The sequence below is a fragment of the Argiope bruennichi genome, chromosome 3, assembly GCF_947563725.1.
Source record: "Argiope bruennichi chromosome 3, qqArgBrue1.1, whole genome shotgun sequence".
NCBI classification, from domain to species: domain Eukaryota; kingdom Metazoa; phylum Arthropoda; class Arachnida; order Araneae; family Araneidae; genus Argiope; species Argiope bruennichi.
In genome coordinates, this window is record NC_079153.1 from 52,340,721 (window position 1) to 52,362,408 (window position 21,688).

Here is a 21,688-nt window from a genome sequence, read left to right on the forward strand (position 1 = left end):
TTGACGTCACCCCTACTTTATATCTAAACTTGTATACAAACGAACTTTACTATTGTCTCAGTTGTTCATAAAAATGTAACTGAGTTAATTCAGTAGTAATAAAGGCATTATTTTACACATAATCTTTCTAATTATTCTTTTTGTTAATTTTGCATTTTAGGTTGCAATTGTATACTATCATTTTGTTTAATTTTATTTTTAATTTTTCTGAAATATATGTGATAATTTACTGGTGAATTTTATTACGTTATATATTTTCATACTGATGTTTTAAGCATATGCACTTATTCTTTGTCGCTATACATTTTGCACTATTTTACATTCAACATGTATATGCTTTTTTTTGCACTTTTTTTCGTTTTCTGCAATGGGAAACGAAATAAATCTAAAGAATTTCCATTAGATTCAGAAAAATGCTGTACTTCTTTGACAAAATTGCTTTATATTTAAACAAAATGTTAAAACTGAATGAATAAGAAGAAACAAACTTAAATTTCATTAATTCGAAAAAAGAGGCCCTTTTTTTGCAAAATATATTTTTTTGCTTCCATGTATACATACAAAGAGAAAAAAAGTACAAACGTCAAAGAATTCAAACTTGAAATTTTGAGGAATTTCCACATTACAGACAGAGTCCCAAAAACACGGTTTTGAATTTATATCAGTTCGATAACTCAAAGACGCTTTGAGGAACATGGATGAAATTTGTATTTGAACTTATCATCAAATTTATAGATTTCTTTAAAATTGTGAAAGAAATTCATTCAGAAGAAGTCTGTCCGTCCAGTTGTCCAAGTACAATGAGCTTAAGAGCGATAGAACTTAAAGAGCTAGATAAATGAGATTTGGTGCACAGGTTTAGTATCTAAAATTAGATGCGTATCAAACTTTGAAAAATTCTGCTGAATTGTTGACCGTCCGTAGGTCTCTACTTTCGCATACACGTAATCGCAATAACTCAAAAAAGTACGGATTTAAATGAATAACAATTAGAATGTTATTTAAAGATAGTTATTCATTTCATAGGATTTCATGTTATCCCATGACTACACTTGTAATTCTGTACCAAAATTTGGTTTCACTCGGCCAGGAGAAAAAAAAAATAAATAAAAAATAAAAACACGTTCAAACTAAATTCGATTTTTTGGTTATTTTTCACTAACCGCAAGCCAGGGATTAATTGCGTAAGTTGGAGCACTTTTATCAATTAAAATGCTTGATTCACACCAAAGATATTTCGTAATTATAGTTCGTCAATGCCATGCAAAGTACTCACGGCCTTATCCAAGGCCCACAATTTTATGCGGGTGGAAAGGGATGACAGTTTTATTAAAGAGCATGCAAGTAAGTTCTGGCGAAATTATTCCTGATGATTTTATTTCTTTTTTTGTTCATTAGAGATTAAAATGCGTTTGATTCGCGAATCATGAGTGCCACCGAACTTGCAATGTAACGTACTACTCTAATTATTTATCAGATTAGTTTTCGTTTCTGCAAATTATACACTTCTGTTATTAAATTAATTTGGTGTATTGGAAATGCATCAAGGTAGATTTTAATTTATTCCATTAAAAATTTATAATATTAAAGGAATCTGCAAAGTTGTTCTGAAGTCCTTGCACCAAATTTAATTCCTCTAACTCAAAACGAATATTTGAATTATCATGTTCTTGTTGACAGACTCGTAGCAGACATAATTTTAAAAATTAGTTTTTTGAACTAAAGGGTGTTTGAAATGTAGAAATTAGTCAAAATCTCAAAATAGATTTTTTTTTTTTTGACTATTACAATACTTTCTCTATACTTTCTATGTGAGAGAGTAAAAATTCAAGATGATTGTATTATGATATTGAGTAATGTACATAGAGAGGAATTACAATTGTAAATGTGTTCACATCAATAAATTATCCTTGCTGTTTTGTGTAAATATTTTACTGAGTATTTAATTTCAAAATCCAATGAAAGACTAAATAATTTCTTGGACGAATGGGGGTAGTTAAATGTGCGAACATTTTGCTTGGGTCTTCTTATTAAAATAATTTACCAATAGTCATCTTCAGCGACCAGTTTCCAATCAAATTCTAAATATTTAAAATAGCTATCAAAACCAAAGAACTAATTCTTCAGTCATAACCAGTGAATAGATTTCGCTAATTTTTATTTCGTATGAAAATTAAAGATATTTAGATATGTCATCAATAGTCGCTTGTCCGCCACCAATCCCACTTTTGGATAAAATTACAAACAATTACTTCACCGTGCATTCTCTGTGTGAAAAAAAAAAAAAAAAAAAAAAAAACACGGCAGAGTCTCTTAGTTACTGCACAGATTTCACCAAATTTTATTTCATATGAAAGCTCATGACATTTAAATACGTTATCAAATGTTTTCTTCCTCTTCGTGTTCGAGATATATGCGAAATAAGAGTTCCAAGTCCAACTTAAAAACTATGATGATTTCTCAGATTTATTTCGCCATTTTACAAGAAAATTCCCACATTCCATCGCCATTTTACATTTCAGAAAGCTCCATCATTATTACTCATTCATAATTTAAAGCATGTTTTTTTTTTTTTTTTTTTTTTTGATAAGAGGTATTTCATAAAAACCGATCGACATAACAATATCAATAATATTGATATAGCTAGTAATAATAAGGTTAACTTAATCACGTCAATCCTTTTTGAAGAACTATAATTTATTACAAAAAAAAGAAAGAGTTATTTTAAATTAAACAGGTAGAAAAATGATAGAGTATTTTGATTTGCTAATTATATTTCAAAATAGACAACTAACTGGTGACGGAAATTGTCGAAATGAATCCAGTTTTAAGGGTTAAGGGCTTTGTCACGGTTTTATTTCATAGTATTTCTCGAAAGTGAGTACACGAGCATTCATAATGTATTTAGGGGGCATGAGCATTCTTGTGAATGAAAATTTTCTACATCGGCATAATGGTGTCGTGTTTGGGGAATTTTGTTCTACCTAGAACTTTTACTCTGAAGAGAATATTCAGTGTAGTAGATTTTTTTTTTTATTATTATTTCTCTGGGAAATAGAGAACAGTGAGGGTGGAGTAAAGTTCATAGCCTGTCTAAAGATGATGAGTTTTAATATAAAATTAAAATTTTTGAAATTGGTTTAGTAGGAGGAACTGGCAAGCTGTGTAGAGGATTTGTCCCTTATGCAATGCATTATAGTATAGCGATGTTTGTTCAAATTTCTCTTAAACATGGAAGATGGAGGAAGCGTAATGCTTCTAAGACTGTAAAAGGTGATTTTATATCAATTGTTAAATCTGATTGGATCTCATAAGTTTCAGCATTTCTGTGAAGAGAGCATCTGTGCAGCATATGTTTATAGTGCAAGATAATTCTTGTTTTGGAAGCCGACTAAAAATTTCAAAAACGTTGACTTAGTAAATATTATCAAATCAATCTTTTCTTTATCGTAGTAAAAAGATAGGCTAATGCGGAAATAATTTTCATTATAAATAAATTTCGGATTAGATTAGATCTAGTTGATAGGGAAGCAAGATAAAATTTATGTAACGAACGACAAGTCGTTGATTCTATAACACGAAAAAAAAATAATAATTCTCCCGTTGAAAATAGTTATTTGGAGAATCAGCAACTGATAACAATGGAAAAGTCAGTTACTGACAAAAATACTTATGTGTATTTTTTCCATTGTACTGATAATATTATTTATCTGTTTTTTTTTTCTGTATAGTAGTATAGTTTCAACATAAATTTATTATCAGAATAAATAATATATAACAAAATTTCACTATTTTTCTTTTATGACGGATTATTATTCCTTAGTTTTTCGTAGTTTTATACATAATTTTCTTTCCTAAGAGAAACAAAATTCTCTTAATCAAAAAAAAAAAAAAAAAAAAAAAAAGAGTTTTTAATTCTAAAAGGTGTCTCCACTTATTTTCTTTTAACTAAAAAGAGGCAGATTTCAGACTTATGTTCTTTTTCCGACAGTCTAGCAGTGAATACGGTCAATGACAAGTCAAACACGCTTTTGCCATCGAATATCTTATGTTGGGATCTGACACTAATTTTAGACATTTTTTTTAATACTTTGAGATAGCTTTTTGAATAGAAAAAGATACGACATTGTTCATATTTTAGTTTTTATAATGAAAATGAGAGTAAGCATTGTTGTACGAAAATGATTTACCTAAACTTTGCAGAATAATTTAAGTAGTCTTAAAAAAATTGTAAAAGAGATTATTTGTCAATAGTAATCTTTTAAAGATTAAGATTTTCTCAAAACAATGATGTGTATATTTAAAGTCTAAGGTTGAACCTTAAATCTAAGAACTATAAAGTTTTAAAAACTTTATTAAAACCATATTTTAAACCGAAACTCACTCAATAGGAAATATCACATCTCTTTCTCTGTGGGAAAAAATAAATAAAATATTTTATATTCTTGATTATCATCAATGAGGTAAGGGGGAGGGATCCAGGATGAGATACTAGTAATAATAAAGGAAACGATTTTTGCTTTTTTTCAACAATGAAATGTATTGTAAAACACGTTTAAAAGATTTTTTTAAAAAATGGTTAAAAAAAAATTTCGCAGCAAAAAAATTGATATCATTGAAAAAAATAATTTTTTAAACTTTTAGATAATGTAAAAATCATATTTATGCTGTAATATTTTCCTAATTTATCTAGAAGAAACGCCAAACTATTAAAATTGTTATTGGAAATTTTAAGCATTCTTTCGAGTAGTACATTTTTACCATCGAAGGAAAATATGCACCAGCTTTATTAGCTATAGGTCAAACAGTCTGGCCTATAGAACACACACACACACACGCACACACACACACGCACACACACACACGCACGCACGCACACACACACACACACACACACTCACACACACACACACACACACACACACACACACACACACACACACACACACACACACACACACACACACACACATTTTCTCCTTTATTATTAATTCAAAGGGCTTTGACGGCAAATAATAATCATCATCTCCAAAAGCTACTGGGCTAAACTTGCTTGTGGCAGTTGAACTATGATGAGGAACGGATTCAAAATTTGCATTTTAAAGTAATCATATCATTATTATTTATTTGTATTTCTAAAAAAATTGCATTTTAAATTGTTTGCATTTTAAAGTAAAGCTATAGCGATAAGCTTATAAAGTAACTCTTATTTCATAGTAAGATGCCGAAGACATTAGACATTGGTCTATAATTTGATTTCTATCTATTATCTGTTTACTTGTAGGTGTCCTCCAATCTTTTCAAATAATTTATCCGCACTTTGATAGTACATTTTATTTTCATTTCTTTCTTTTTTTCCTTCTTAAAACTGGTATTGAAATTTCGTTTGGGAAGTATATACTATCGTTATGGAAATAAGGATCTCACAATATTATAAAGAAAACCCGCATAAGTCTCATTAAAATTTTAATATAAAATTATACGACTTGAATAACGATTAGTAATGTTCAAATGTTGATTGTTGAAAACATTTTTTTTTATATTATGCACGAATATCTCAGAATCAATTCATTTTGTAAAAATGCATTTTAAATTGATTCTGAGATCGTAAAATTCATATATTTTAATTAATATATGTGCTTGAGCAATCTTTTCTTTTGAATTATAGTCTAAAAAATTAATATTGGAAGCCCAAATTTCCAAATTAGCTTTCTTCTCTTTTTTATGCACGCTTAGAACATGACGCTTACCGTGTTCTTTCAAACTATGAATGGCAATACTTAAGCTATGTTGTTGTTTAGCAGAAATAGTTTAGGGTCATGGACGTTAGTTGATTAAAATTTTCATACTGATATAAGGTGCGATAGTTGTGTTCTTTGTATCTTTCAGAAAATTGAATTTTCTGAAAACTCCATTCTAATTTGCCATATTTCAATTATTTGAAGGTGCTACACTACAGTAAACTTGAAACCTGTTTCCTGGTTTCGTATTCAGTGTCTTACCAGATATTTTAGACATTATTGATTACTGACATAGGGGTTAAGTATAAGATCTCATGAAGATGTGTGGTAAGTTGATCTTTTAACTTGAATTCATTCTGGTGGTTTTTATTCGAATAAATAATAAAAATATGTAATATTTATGATTCCTCAGATAAAGTCTTTAGAAAGATGCCAAAACCGGCCGCATATCCAAACCAATCAGTTAATAGCCTCTTTGTTTAACAAAAATGTCATCTTTTCTAGTTTTGTATCTTTTTCTTTTCTAGTAGATATGAAATAAAGTTATTGAATTATTATATGTTTACTTGACTAAATTTCGGAACTGATTGCGTGCTTATTTTTTACCCAAAAATATTTTCTTAGAATGAAATTCCATGTTTGCAAAGAACATGAGGGTAAAATTAAAACCAAAATTTTGTTTGTAAAATTATAAAGTATGGAACTTTTCTCAATTAATGTTTTTATTAAAATAAGATATTTTACACTTTTTGTTTAAAAATAAATGGATTATTATAGTAAAATATATTATTGAAATATTTTATAACTTATTTTAGTATTGTTCAAATGTGCTTTATGAAATTTTATGTTGTGCTAATCATTACATTTTAATTATTATGAAATGTTTAATATTTGAATAAATAACATGAATTGAAAAGCCGAGTTTTGCAAAAATTTATTTGTTTGTTAATCAACATTTAAATGTTAAATCATCAAGAGTTATTTTTGCATAAAAGTTGCATTATTTGTATTGAAATTTCTCGCTAAAAGGAAAACTTGTTTATTTTTTTTTCTTAATTTGAATTCTTTATATAATCATTCTTCTCAAGAACTAAATTTTTTTTTTTTTTTTTTACAATGTTCAATACTGAATAATTAAAAAGATCTTATTTCTTTTTTTTCACATTGCCACTTTTTAAACAATTTTGTCAGGCTTCTTTTTTATTGTCTTATCCCATGCTTTCAGTTATACAAATTATAATTTAAGCCTTATGTATGATCATTTGAAAAGTGAAATCTTTTTACTTTATAAATACTGATTTCAATTTTGATTGATATGGTGCATAATACCGTATAAACATTTAAACTATTTGCTTGATTTTATCATATAATCAATTGCTTCTAACAATTGTTGAAAACAATGAATGTTGAAGGTCCATGAGAAAAATTTCTTAAAACATTTTTAACAAATATTTACAGTTGACAAAATTGTTAAAATTTAATTTATTAGTAAATCAGAACTTTTTTGTAATGTATATGTAATTTTTCTGTTTATATATTTTTGAAAATAATTGTAAATTATATAAGACATTTTTTTTTTTTTAGAAATATAAAAATATTATTTGTTTTTTTTTCTGTAAAAAAGTATTGCATGTTTTTTTGATTTAGTTTTAGTGAGGCTGAATTGGAAGATAAATTTATTTATATAATTATAAGTTTATGATATAATTAGATTTTAAACCATATTTGTTTTTTATAAATTATAAGATTTTTATTTAAATGTTTTAACGTGCATTCGTCAAAATCTTGATAGCTTAAAAAAATTATTGAATTTTTTTCCTTAATGGGAAGAATGCTCCTTTCTTTTGTTTTTTAATATAATACAATATTTATAATTATATTATTATATTAAATTTAAAAATTATATAAGCATTGCAGTATTTTATTGATATAATATTTTTGAATAAGTTTTCCATAATAATATATTTTACAATTGAACTCAATTTCTTGTTTATGTCTTATTATGTACATGATTTTGTAAATGAGATTCTTATTCATATAACTCCGAGATCTCTGTAGAAGAGAAAAAAGATTAATCAAATAGTTTTAACTTGAGCAAAAGCTTTCTTAAAATGTGAATAATTAAAGACGTTATTTTCAATCTAGTGATTCATTCCCCTTTCCCCATTCTTTTCGTTTGAAGACCTGAAAATTTTTCTTCTAAATTGCATAAACCAACATTGTTGTATTTTACCTGGTATCTGTAAATTTAAAAATGTTTATAGAATTTCATGAAATCTATGAATTTCTTATCTGTAGAATTTTATGAAAATATGCTTACCAATCTATTGGTTCATAACTGAATATGGAAAATGGAAAAAGTTGGCTTTGCCGTTTCGAGGCTTAATTATGCATTGCCTCCTGTAGTGACTGATTTAGAAAAAATATTTGAAAATTATTCTTCTGTATAAGAAAATAAATAAATAAATAAAATAGCTGCAGTATATTTTTATTTGTGACAACTTATTAAGATTTTGCTTAGATATATCTAAAATGCAATCAATCTCTTAAATATTATAGTTCATTTTAGCTCATTAATATAAAACTTTGTAATTGTTCTTCAGCAAAAAAAAACAAACAAACTTGATGCTAAAGTTTGTACCATATATTAATGGCACAAGAATCTTTTAAATTGCTTTTAACATTAAAACTTTTATGTTTGTCTTGAAAATCAATGTATTGAACATCAAATGTTGCAAAATGTTTTTTTGATGTGGAAGGTATAAAGAATATTTTGAATTCAATCAAGGAATTTCACTAACTGTGTGACATATTTATTTCTAATCAACTTTTATAAATTAAAAAGAATATTTAGAATTCCATTGAAAAAAATTCTGATTTATAAATTCATCTGATTTTTATTTTATCAGTTTACTCTGAATAAAAAAAAAAGTTATATTATGCAAATAGGATACAAATGATTAAAGAAGATATAATGAATGGTTTAGACTAATATTTTTGTTGCTCTTAACTTACTTTTAAATATTTTTCTTATGGGGAAAATGCTCTTGGGTTCTTCTCAAAGAATGATGATATCAATTTCTTTAATATGCAAGAATATGCCACTGAATATTGATCGAAAAAAAGTTATATTTTGTTCCGAATTAAAATTGGCTCTTATAGTAGCCCCCTCCCCCCAAAAAAAGAGAAAAATCTTATTGTTCATAAAAACCTATTATACAAGGCAAGAGCTTTGACACTCCTTTCCTTTATTGCTTTCATAGTTTAAAATACATAGTAATAGATGCTACAATTTCAAAATGTTAGATGGGGAAATTGATCCATTTTTCTATCCAGTACAGGTTTAATGATGCATATTGTCTGTATTAGAATTGCAAAAAGATTTAATTACATCAAAAATTTCTGATGTGGAAATTCATAATTTTTTTTGGAAATTGATCCATTTTTCTATCCAGTACAGGTTTAATGATGCATATTGTCTATATTAGAATTGCAAAAGATTTAATTACATCAAAAATTTCTGATGTGGAAATTCATAATTTTTTTTTCCTGTGTGAAAGTTACTTTTTCTTCATTTTTTTCATGTGAAAGTATTTATTTTTTTAAATAAAATAATTTCTTGAGTTATTAATATATTTGGTTTACAAATAGTCTGTAGAAGCACCAAGTATTTGACTTTTCTGTTTATTATTATCATTACTCCTTTCCCTATAAATTTCAATATTTTCTGATGTGCAGAAATTATTTGTTACCTACCCGTAAAATATAGCTTTATGAAAATTTCATTTTTTTTTTAAATTTTAACTTTATAAACTTCCGTGACAAAAACATGATTCCAAACATGTCAAACTTATTTCCTTATTACTCATGCTGTTATGTCAAATGTTTTATGAAATAATTTGAATTCTTCAGTTATATGGAAATTTCAATTCTAAAATTAGTTTTTGTACTTGATATATATATCATGTTTCAAAACTACTTAAACAAATTTAACTTGCAGTTAAATTTTGCTGTTGTCCATCATAAAGTTATAAAAAATAATTCGAAAACTTAGAATATTTGTGTTTCGAATTATTTTCTGAATTTTTGCAATGTGCTTTCATTCGAGGGCGTCATAACATTCCTTAGCCGAACTACCGGTTTCCACCCTTTCCGAACATGCAGTTCTGTCTTCAGAAGGTATAATTTTCTGCATCGCTTCTGTTCTTTTCATGGATTACGAATGTGCATAATTCAAACGATTCTGGACTTCGCGCTTTTATCTCTTTGTTGATGTTCCACGTTCTCTACCTTTGTTAAGGTCGTTTTCACAGGCTGTTATGCGTAGTTTATTCCGTCTGGGGAAACCTAATCTGATTTTCATCTAAACTTTCAGATCCTCAATCTTCCGTATTGCTGCGCAATCGGCTTTGTTTACAGGTGTTCGGTAACTTTCTTTTATGTTCGATTTTATAATACCGTTGCGTGATTTGTTCACGTATGGCAAAATTCGATACTCTAAATGCTGACTTTAAAAGATTGATATAAAATGCGGCAACAGTTATGCTGCATTTATACAGTCTTAAGAGCGGCAATATTAATGTTACGAACTTCGAAACAAAAGTTTTTTTCCCTATTTTATGAAGTGAATACGAAAGTTAGCTGTTAATGCGAATTGTAAATGCCTCATGCTATTTCAGAATCTTGATCTTAGTTAACGATCTTAAATTTAAACCTATTTTGGATTTTATGAAAGATATTTCTAACTTTTTCAAAAATTGTTTCAGATTCGCAATGAACTTTGGCAGTATTTTCCTGCTAATTATCTTATATCTAACCCTCCAAACCAGCCTCTTACCATTTTAGAAAATTATTTCGATCATTCTCCATTATTTGAAAAAAGATGTGCCAACTCAACTCAGTTTCTGAGCAGCTTTTTTTAATCTTAATTATTTCCTAACAGAATTAAAACGCACTGGGTTGTGCGCATCAAGATAATTTCCTGTACATCTAATTATTATCAACTGCCCATGTACCTTTTCCTCATTTAAAGAATGCCTCCCCCCTCTTAAAAAACGGATTCTTTTCTCCGATTTAAATCTTTACATTTTGTATTTCATGGAATTTTTCTCCTCGAACCTAATATCTTCAAATTGTTCTTCAAAACATTTTTTTTTTTTTTGGTATATTTTTGCTCTGTAAAATTAAAAACTATTATTTCAGTTTAAATAATACTGATGTGAAGTGAAAGTTATTCTTTGAACTAGTGGAACTTATCACTTAATCTTAAACATTAATTTGGATAAGATCTTAAGGAAAAAAAAAAGAAAATAATAAAGAAGAAAAAAGACTAAAAAGAATGTATTTTTCAGAATTTATGAATAATTTCCAACTGCAAAAATTTGTCAACTTACATTTTACATGTATGCGAATTTTTTGAAAGCATGTATATGAGTTATAATAATATCATTTTACTAATAAAATAATATTCATTTATTTTGCATGCGTTGTAAAGGGTCTGTTTCTTTAACGGAAATTTCTATCTTCATTTTTTAATGTTACAACATTTTTTCTATATTTTGAATATTCATTGTTTTTTATTTTTTTGCCACAAATTCAGTACTATTAAATAAATACAAAAAAAAAAAATCAAATTTAAATTGTTTGTAATAATTTCATGATGCTATTAATTTCTTATGTCTCATTTTTAGTGCAATCGCTTGTAATGTGCTTTTTAATTACATCAACATTATAAAAACAATTCCAAAAGTTTTAGATGCAATATATATATATATTGCCTGCTTATATCTCAAATGTTTGGATTAAAAAAAAATGTCAGTTTTATAAAATGCAAATTGTAAGAATTTGAGATAAAAACAAGTGTGAATGTTTAATATGTGGTAAATTTAATTGTTTAGTTTGAAAGGGTTTCACTAATGACTTCACTTCTGCAGCCCAAAGGCCCGAAATCGCTAAATTCATAATAACTTAGGAATTTTTATATTTTAATGTATAATCAAAAACAATTTTAAAGATAGGATATAAATTCAGAATCTAATGTTGGAAAGACATATACTTATTATTAATTTCTTTAGCTTTCAGAAGATTGGATTGATAAAAAAAGCAAACCAACCTGAGCAAATAAATTTACGAAATAGGAAAACTGATTCAAAGCTTCTTGTGTAATATCTTTCTTTTTGTATAGTTAAAAGAATTTTGGCATTCAGTTCGAAAGTATTCAACTAAAATTTATTTAGCGCTTTTATTTAAAAATTTTAATTTCACCAGTAAAAAAAATCAAACTTTCTTTTCTATTCATAAATATGTGCTCATATTTAAAAGTGTTAATGTATGAAAACACTTGCTTAGGGCTTCCCCCCTCCCCCTCATTTCAGTTCTTACTGATGCAATTTTTTAAACTAATTAAACTAAACAATTTTTATTTTATAAACATCTATTTTTGTTGAAATGACAAGAACAAATGAATGTAACATCTTACAAATTTTGCATAATTACTACCATGCAATTATTATGTATTCAGCAGCTTGAAAATGGAATGTAAAATTTGTAGAGTTTTAATCGAATGAGTTACCTGATCATTTTTAATGCTGTTGCCATAGCATGAAAAATATTAGAAGTAATTTAATATATTTTTGTAATAATAAAAATCTATTATCTTATCTTATTCACTATATTCATGCATCTTGTTTGGATATCCTTATCCACAATAACAGCTGAATAATAATAATAATTTAAAAAAAATCGCACTTGAAAAAAAATTTGTCATTCTTTATGCTTGTTTTTATTTTACCATCCATTACATTGTCTTCTTATGAAAGAAAAGAACTTCATAATTAAAATTATTTCTTTTTTTTTTCTCTGTATTTTTTTTTTTCAGTAACCGCATTAACTTCATATTTATGTCATCTTGGAAAAATATTCAGAAAATGGGTCACCAATCATGCTGGGAAATAAAATTCGCGAAAACCTTTGCTATTGTTCTTTTCTGGAAGGGTATTTATTTATTGTTCTTTTATATGCATCAATCAAAATGTTGCTTGTCTAAAATATTTTTATAGGAATTGATTAAAACTATATGGTGTTGAAATATATAATTTTCTTGGCTTCATTAAAACCAATCGCATAATAATGAACTCATGTCAGCGTTATAATTAAACCAAGAATTAAAAAAAAAACGTTTATTAATTAATTGCATTTATGTGGGTTACAATTGGAAGAAGGATATCAATAAAAAATTCATTCTAAAAATGAAATGATTAGAAAATTCTTAGAATTATAAACTTATCTAAATGAATATAGATTTTTTTTATTACTGTAAAATATTATAATTTAAATAATTTTTTTTCTTTTGTTCTAAGAGTTATATTAAGCTCTGTTGAGCGAAAAACTAAAACAATATTTTATCATATATGGTATAATGTTTTAAAAAAGTTCGAAGATAATTATTGAAAAAGAAAATAATACGAATTTATAAAACGGGAAGTTTTTTAGCATGTGTATCTGTTTGAAAGAATTTGTAAAATTCTTTCGGATTCTAAACTGTAAATTCTTATTTGAAATGTAAATAAAATTTTAAATTCTTAATTGCAAAATGAAGCTCTTAATGTAACTTATGTAAACATTGTACATTTGACATGTCATTTCAAAATAAATCATATTTCTATAGTATAATATTTCACTTATGGAGTATAAGAAAAATTAGAGAAAACGTTTTAAATTTTCTTTCGTTTTCCAATTTTATGTTCATAGTTTTATGCAATTTATTTTGATTGCTGCTTTATCAAAATAAATAAAATGCTATAATTTTTCAATTCTGTCAATATTTAAAACGCAAAGTATATAATTAGTGACTTATTTCAAATTAAAAATATAATGACGATTTGATTTAGCATAGCAAAATGATTTAAAATTTTTTTTTCTTGTTCCTTTTCAATAACATTTTACATTGAAACAATTTAATGAAAAAAACTTCTTAAAAAGGTGGAACTTAAATGAAGCTCTTTGTATTCGTCGAAGAAGATTACTTGCTTAATTCTTCTTTTATATTTTGGTTAATAATAATTAATTTTGTCAGTATTTTTAAGTTTTCTTTGTTAGATTTTTTTCTTGTAACTTTCCTTAAGAGGAGAAATAAAGGGAGATTCTTCATTTTTATTCTTTTTATTTCTCTATTTTATGCATGTTTACTTCTCTTTATTTAAATTCTGATTTTGGTATCTTTAATAAACAGATCAGTTTGTTTCATGTAGGTGCCTGAAAATTTGCGTAACTGAATTGTTCGCAACCGAGATGTGCAATTATTTTAAAGAAATATTTGCAACAATTTGAAAGCAGGTTGGTAAAATGCCAAGATTCCAATGAATCTTGTCATTCATCCTTGGAACATCAACTAATGTACAAAAGAAACTAGTTAAAAGAAGTTTGAAACTCGGTTGAAAATTTTTTTAAAACTTATTAACTTTGTAACAACTTTAATTATAGCATCTGTTTATTTCCTTCTTTAAGATTACATAATGTTTAGTTGATATATTGTTTATTTTTTAATCTTTTGGAAATGCGCCCCTTTTTTTATTGATTTTTTTTCGAGTTAAAAATGTTAAACATTTGCATAAAAAATATTCCTTTTAAATATTTAGTTTTTATAATATTTTATTTTCATGACATCGAAAAAGATTACTAGAAATAGAAAATCTCTAAACTTGACTTGTATCTGCTAACGATGCTTCTTCGCCATTATATTGATCCATGTTTTGCCCAGTTTTATTTTTTCTGATTTTGAAACAGTGTTATAATTAAAGTAGATATAACTTTTGAAAGCCCGTTATTTGCGATATCGTAATAGATAAATTCTTTTATTAGCACTTGTATTAATCACACACAAAAAAAATCGTGCATTTTTTGAAATCAATTTTTTTGCACATACACACATATATAAAATAAAGTGTTAACATCGGTAAAGTAGCCGATAATTTAGAATTCGATTTTATGCGTGAAAACTTTTATTACTTCCACAGAATGAATGGATAGCAAATTTTCTTAACTTTATGAATAATTTCAAACATCATGAAAATGACAGAAGAATTCGTAGAATTAAAATTTCCTTTATCCCTATTTTTTGCAGATTAGGTGGCGTAAGTTATTTTCAGCTTAGCATTTTTTAAATTAAAATCTGTTACGACGAATATAATTTTAGAAAACATTTTATTTTATTTTTGAAATTTGATTTGATTGCCAGAATTATAATAATGACCTTAGTTGTTATATTTTATATAAATTTATTCTGGTATATCATGGAAACAAATATTTTTGTAATAATTGCTATTTTTACTTTCAGTAGACGTTTAGTTTTCTTATAATTAACATTAACTAACGAAATAATTTATAGTTATAAAAATTAATCGTTATCTTTCTTTAAAAATAAAATAAAAAGCTGTCTCATTGATTTTTACATTTTCCATTGATTCAATTTTATGGTAAAATATTTATTGAGTCATGAATTAAGAGTAATATCATGGAATAATCGTTTTCAGTTTTAGAGTATGGTAATTAAACTGTTTATATTTGCTATTTTTCTTTATTAAATAAAGGCATTTTAATTGTCGAAATATTTTTTAAGATGACGTGATTTCATAAAATAAATTTTAGGAAATTTTTAATTTAATAACTTGGTTGTTTTTGTTAGATTTTGAAAATTTTATTGAACTGAACTAACTTTCTATATAAATATTCTTACTCCTGTTTATTCTACTTATATGAATAAAAATTATTAATAAGTATGTGAAATGAATTTCTTTTATAAATCAGTCAATAAAAAATTAAATCTAATTTAAACTGTTATTCTAATTGAAAACTTTGATGTACTTTTGAAAATAACTCTATAAAATCGTTAACTTTTATTTAGCATTTTTAAAATAAATCTTTACTACCTGTTCTCCCACATAGATCAAAAGCCTCGAATTCTGTTATTTTAGTAGCTAATTTTTCCGTGATTTTATTTTCATTGTATCAACTAACCTTCCACGTCGCGCATTAATTTGATTCTCGACCTTGAAAATGTAGCAGTATAATGAAAAAAAAAAAAAAAAAAAAAAAAAAAAATTATACACACCTGCATTGTGACTTGAATTTTCAATTGTCTGAGTTTATATTTGGATATTTGAATTGCTGAATCACGCGGTCTCAGGATCCTTTTACCAATATAATGTATATATCCAAAGTGCAAACGAAATCTAAAATTCATTCATCATAATGAATAGTTTTATTTGTTTTGTTAGGAATGTGGCTGATAAATTGCTTTTGCTAACATACAATAAAATGTCATGTAGTTTTATGTAGGGTGAATGAAATGCACACCTAGTGATCTTTAGAGATTTAATGACTAAAGTTTGTAGAATATATGCGGGCGCGTAAAATAAGGAGTGAGTATGGGGCGATCTAATATCTAAAGATTGTTTTATGTTTTATTTATTTTCAAAACTTCATAAATCCATTTACCCTTACCACTATTGTTATTATATCCTAAAACATTTTGAGCATCACGACGTTGATCTCCCTTTTCTTATCTACTTTAATTATATATATATGTATGTATAAAAACTCTTTAAATTTAATTTCAAATTTTAAATTTGTAAAAAAATCGCTCCAAGGTGCACAATTTTACCCTGTAAAGTATAGCAATCCTGATGTGATTGTTCCAATTCCAATAACATCAAACGCACATTCCCTTTTATTATTGGTAGAAATTATGTTTCATTTTTTTTCAATTTCTCCCATATATTACAAGTTATTACTTTGAGGTGGTTTCATATTTTTCCAGTAATATATTGCAAATTTTCCCTTTTAATGATTGTGTCTATTTTATCATATTTATTTATTATATTTTAAAAGTCCCTTTTTGTTATGTTAAACCTGCCATTGAATACCTGGATTGGACGCAAAGCTGCACTTTTATTTAAAAATATTAAAATTAATTGCTTTTCTCACATTTGAATATAAATTATTTGCTCTAATATCCTTACATGAAAAACCCATATGATGAATGCAGTAAGAAAAATATTGAAATGTGTTTTTAGTTTCTGAGAAATAAAAATAACACATTATCGAAATTGAATTCAAAGATATATAATTTGACTGTCGGATCCTGTTTTTATGATTTTTTAAACCCGAGTTAAATTTGAAATAATTATATTTAAGGAAGCGGAATTACGTGATTTGAGACTAATTTTGTCATTGGTTGAGGGTAATTATTTCCTATGAAATGTGTATAAATAGAATAATAATCTACAAAGAAAAAAATTCTGTAAAAATTTCGACGTTATTTTTATATTCCATTCATTCAGTGGTCTATTCAGCAAATTTGAAGGTAAATAAAATTCTGATGGAAATTAAAAAAAGTCATTATTTTATCCCTTTTTTCGTAGAGCAGGTCGTGTCCCCCCCTCCCCCGTCGGGAGGATTATGCTTCCCTGTCAGGCGCACTCTAGCGCACTCCTGTTGGTAGAACCAATCATTATATTTGCAAAATATATCTGAAAACAAACATTGCTCTCGTCATTGGAAAAACCGTTGGAAATTTCATCCCTGCTGTAATTTATACAAAGGAATATGATGACATTCTTTAATTACTAAAAAAGATAGAAAAATAAATTCTTTAAAGTTATTATTAAAAAATACGTATGCAATCGAAGTGTAATTCTTGTGCGTGCTTGTTAATTGCATCTTGCCATTGTCATAACAAAGGTTATTCATCCAACCATTCTAGAAACATTAATTGTGTGAAATCTCAAACGTGAGAAGATATCGCTCTTGTAATTGTAGACATGTGTATTGTTATCAAACAGGAAAACGTGTTTTTGTTTATATCTATTTGTTTTTCTCTGTTTGTCCCTTCATCCTCCATTCATTCGGTTATTAGCTGGAGTGATGTTAATCTTGACGTAACTGTGGATTGACGCAATCTGTGTTTATTTACAAAATTGACATCTGTGGTGTTTTATTGAGTTGTCACTGTGGTGTTTCCGTTAATTCTACGAGTGCATCAAGAAGGAAAAAAATGATAAAAGAATTCTGATTTGAATAATTTATTTTGTCTTCATATACATTTACTCTAACAAATGTTTCTCGTCTGACGAAAGGTGATGAATTGCCTCGAATCAAGATGTGCATTTTCTTATTGGAATCTTTAACCTTTTGAGGCATAGGACATAAAATTACCGACTTTTTTTGGTGGAAGTTGATTAAATTATATCAAATACGCAATAAGGAAATGAAATGACAATTTATTAACTTTTTCATTCATTTGCATACGTTAGAGGATGGCTTCAGTTGATACCACTGCGGTAAATCTTAGCTGCATTAACGGCCAAGAAAATGTAAAAAGCTAGGTAAACGAAGTCACTATGCCTCAAAGGTTAATCACTAAAACTTTAAACTAAGCTACAACCACACTAACTACTTTGCATTTAATAGACTTTTTTGAATTTTATTAAAACAACATGAACACGAAGCATGATACACGTGATCTATATGGTAATAAACGCCCACTGGATATAGGCAGAACCTGAACATTGTGATCTAAGAATCGTGGCAGTTGGCATTGATCTGATGATGTAGTCTAGTTTTTGGAACAAGAGGATTGTGTATTCCAGGCCCTAATCTAAGAAAGATTCGTGAGTTTGGCGTACGTTAAATTTGCTAGAATGAAATATTCTGCAGCATGTATGATGAAGCAGTTCGAATTGGTGCTGATAGATTTTATCAAATGTTGTCCTTGTCATTTGATTGCAGTTACGAGGAGCCTCCCCAGAATAGCTTCATAAATTTTCAAACAAGACATTCATTCATCTTATTAAACAAATTAAACAGAAAATCAGGTATACGAGCTATTAAATCTAGTCTAAGTTGGCTATTTGGAAATGAGGGATGTGTACTCGTCATCATAGTTGTCATCATCATCCCATTTTGTTTCGAGAGCGTCTTCTATTTTCCTGTTTTTCGTTTTTAAGATGAAAAAATAAAATCCTTAGCAAATTTTAAACACATTTTCACTGTCAATGAACAGGATATTCTTTTCCCTGTTAAGAAATTGTTATTGAATGGATTGGACCAGAATCGATTTTTTTTTTATGTTGAAATATTAGGTGATATTTAGAAAGAATACTCTTTTATGTATTTCTGTTTCCAGAATAGAGTAATAATATTTTCAGGTATTATAAAACGTTTAAAATGCCACTAATTATTATCTCGTATCAAAATAAATCCCACGTGACTCAATATCTTGGTAATTTTTGTTAGACCAGAGATCTTAAAACATAATTGCTGACGAATATTTTTAATTCTCCAGAAGTTGATCTTACTTTGAATTGTAGAATAAATAATTTAATTTAAATGAAATTATATGGAATGATTTTCATGCCAAATCGAAAGTTAAGTATGTTAAAATTCTAAAATTTAATAAAAATTAGAAGTTTTATTTTCAATTTTTTTAAAATTACCTTTTATATTCTCACTTAATGCATTTGAAATATAGGTTAAAATAAATGTCTTAAAGTTGCAATCGATCGTTTTAATTTTAAACTGGTATTGATTCTAAATTGTGTATTTTATTTACATATTTGTTATTATTTTGTGTCTTGCTGTTAATATATATTCCTTGCATTTTCAGTTGAATAATTATAGCTTTGGTAAAGCTAAAATTATTTATTTGAATGAATCTCTTCATTTAGTTGAATAATTTTATATGAATGATACAATCATGTTTCTTTAAAAGTCTGGACATTTTTTTTTGTATGTATAAGTTAAATGTACATACAATGTATGTACAAGTTAAATGTACAATTTTTTTTTTTTTGTATGTACAAGTTAACAAGTTGTGTTATGAAACGAAAACTTAACTTGAAATGTAATCGCACTTGACTCACTCGGTTGAAATTACAATTGCTGTAATAGTCTATTATCATGTGATTTTCACAGCTCACTTGCACAGTGAGTTTATTTTAGTAATCGACACATCCCAGTATTGCACACCAGTTCTTTTAACTGTCTCTAATGATGTAAATCCTCGAGTAGAGGCCTCGCCTCGAAGTGAATCATATACCAAACACTAGATTTTTCTCTTACGGTGGTTTCCTAATGAGTGTCGAACCAGGAAATTGTTTGTTTGTAGAATGTTGGTAATTCTAGGTAGTATTTTTGAAGTGATTCCCGGATTTTTTATTGTGCCAAAATCATTGTGATCTATTAGAGAATCTTGACATCAAGCTGAAGCATCACGGGTTTGAATCTGGATTTAATTAACCAAAGCTCCATATCACTGTATGTAGGTCTGTTTTGTTCTGAATTTTGAGTGCATTTGTAGAAATCGGGATAAGGTCTTATAGAGTGATTGCCTTTGTCTTGTGGTAATTATTCAAAATTACATAATTCATCTATAGTTACTCACGTATCGATTATTATTAGTATAATAATACAACGGAATAAAAATCTGAGGTTGAAAATTTCAAGTAAGATGAGCGTTGTTTATCATATATTTTTTTCTCTTGATTTTTATATATATTGTTTTTATTTTATATCATAATTGAAATAAGTGCGAATGATTTCAATCATGTTTTATAAAATTCAGTTTTTTTGAATTCCTATTTGCTATTATTCACATAATTATTCTCTTTTACATGCAAAAATTCATTTTAGAACTTCAGAGTCATCAAATTACGAATTCAAAGAATTTAATTTGGATTTTTTTTTATTTTATAACATCCGAAATCTATTTGTTTTCAGAATGATGTATCTTTCAGTCTGTGTAGATGGATTATTAAGATTTATTATTAAAATTAATTCTTGATGAAAGTCAGTTAGTTTGATCTCCATAATTTCTGATCGCCATTTTGGTAAATTCAGCGCCGATTGTTTGTGCGTACAGAAGCGAGCAAAACGATAACCTTAATGGAAAATGGTTATTGTGGCGTTTCTTTTTTCTGGCAGAATAAAAGAGGAAGCTATGCGTTCTCAAATGGTTGACATGCTAACCTTTTCTAGAAACCGTTAGTTTACCGAGTTCATTGCTCTTTCTAGAATGTTCTTTTTTTTTTCTTTTTTTTTTTTTTTTTCTTTTATGATTGCCTAAGTTAACCCATTCGCATATGTATCTGACTCTTATATTCAATTACAAAAAGTTTGAGACTGAAAGTATTATTAATTGTAATTACAAATATCGCATGGGCTTATTGTTTTATTTTTCGTTAGGCTTCCATGTGAGACTAAATATTGTTATATAAATATAAATATTGTTCAGAATAAACATGCCAAACTGGAAAACTCGGAAAGCTACTAAACTTTAGTTAAGTGTTTCGTTTTTTTCAAACTGTTTATTATGCTAAATGGTGGTATAAGTTGATAGAAATCTCTTAGTTTATTGAATTTCTAGTAATTGAAATCAATGTTTAATTTTCTTTAAAATTATTTTCAAATTGCATTTACATTATAAAAATGTTCTACAATTAAAAAAAAAATTATCCCCCCCCCCACCGACCTCCTCACGGACCTTTAAATGTTAATGTTCCAATCAATTCAATGCGGATATAACCTATTGCTTATTTTTTTCTGCTCCATTTTTTTTTTCTTTCTTAAAACTGTCTTCCTTCCCTCGATATCTAAATAATTATTGACTATATACAACATGTAGAAATGGAAATTATCAGAGTATTTATTTAAACCCTTTTGCAGCTAATTTTCCATTAAATTAGTTAATCGTGGCGGAATTTTTTTAAAAAGAAATTATAATTTATCATGAGCTATTTAAATTGTTTTTACCCTCAACAAATCTGACATTGCTTCTCCGAATCCACTTAAACTTTGCTTTTGAAAGAGATTAACATAAAAAAAATAATTTAGTAACTGCTATAAAAAATTCTTTATGAAATTTTTATTTTGAAAAAAAATTTATACTGAAT

General features: G+C 26.9%; 1 protein-coding gene across 3 annotated transcripts in view; it reads left to right on the forward strand.

Moving 5' to 3' along the window:
* The first annotated feature begins 5,773 nt into the window (after positions 1 to 5,773).
* LOC129963184 (rab GTPase-activating protein 1-like) overlaps positions 5,774 to 21,688 on the forward strand; it is a 48,115-nt gene continuing 32,200 nt past the window's right edge. Inside the window, exons 1-2 of one of the 3 annotated variants that reach the window (XM_056077345.1) lie at positions 5,774 to 5,858; positions 5,946 to 6,068. The gene's annotated coding sequence lies outside the window, so the exon portion shown is untranslated. Of the gene's footprint in view, positions 5,859 to 5,945; positions 6,069 to 19,859; positions 20,055 to 20,129; positions 20,243 to 21,688 lie in introns of those variants that run through there. The other 2 variants (XM_056077346.1, XM_056077347.1) reach the window with 2 other exon arrangements.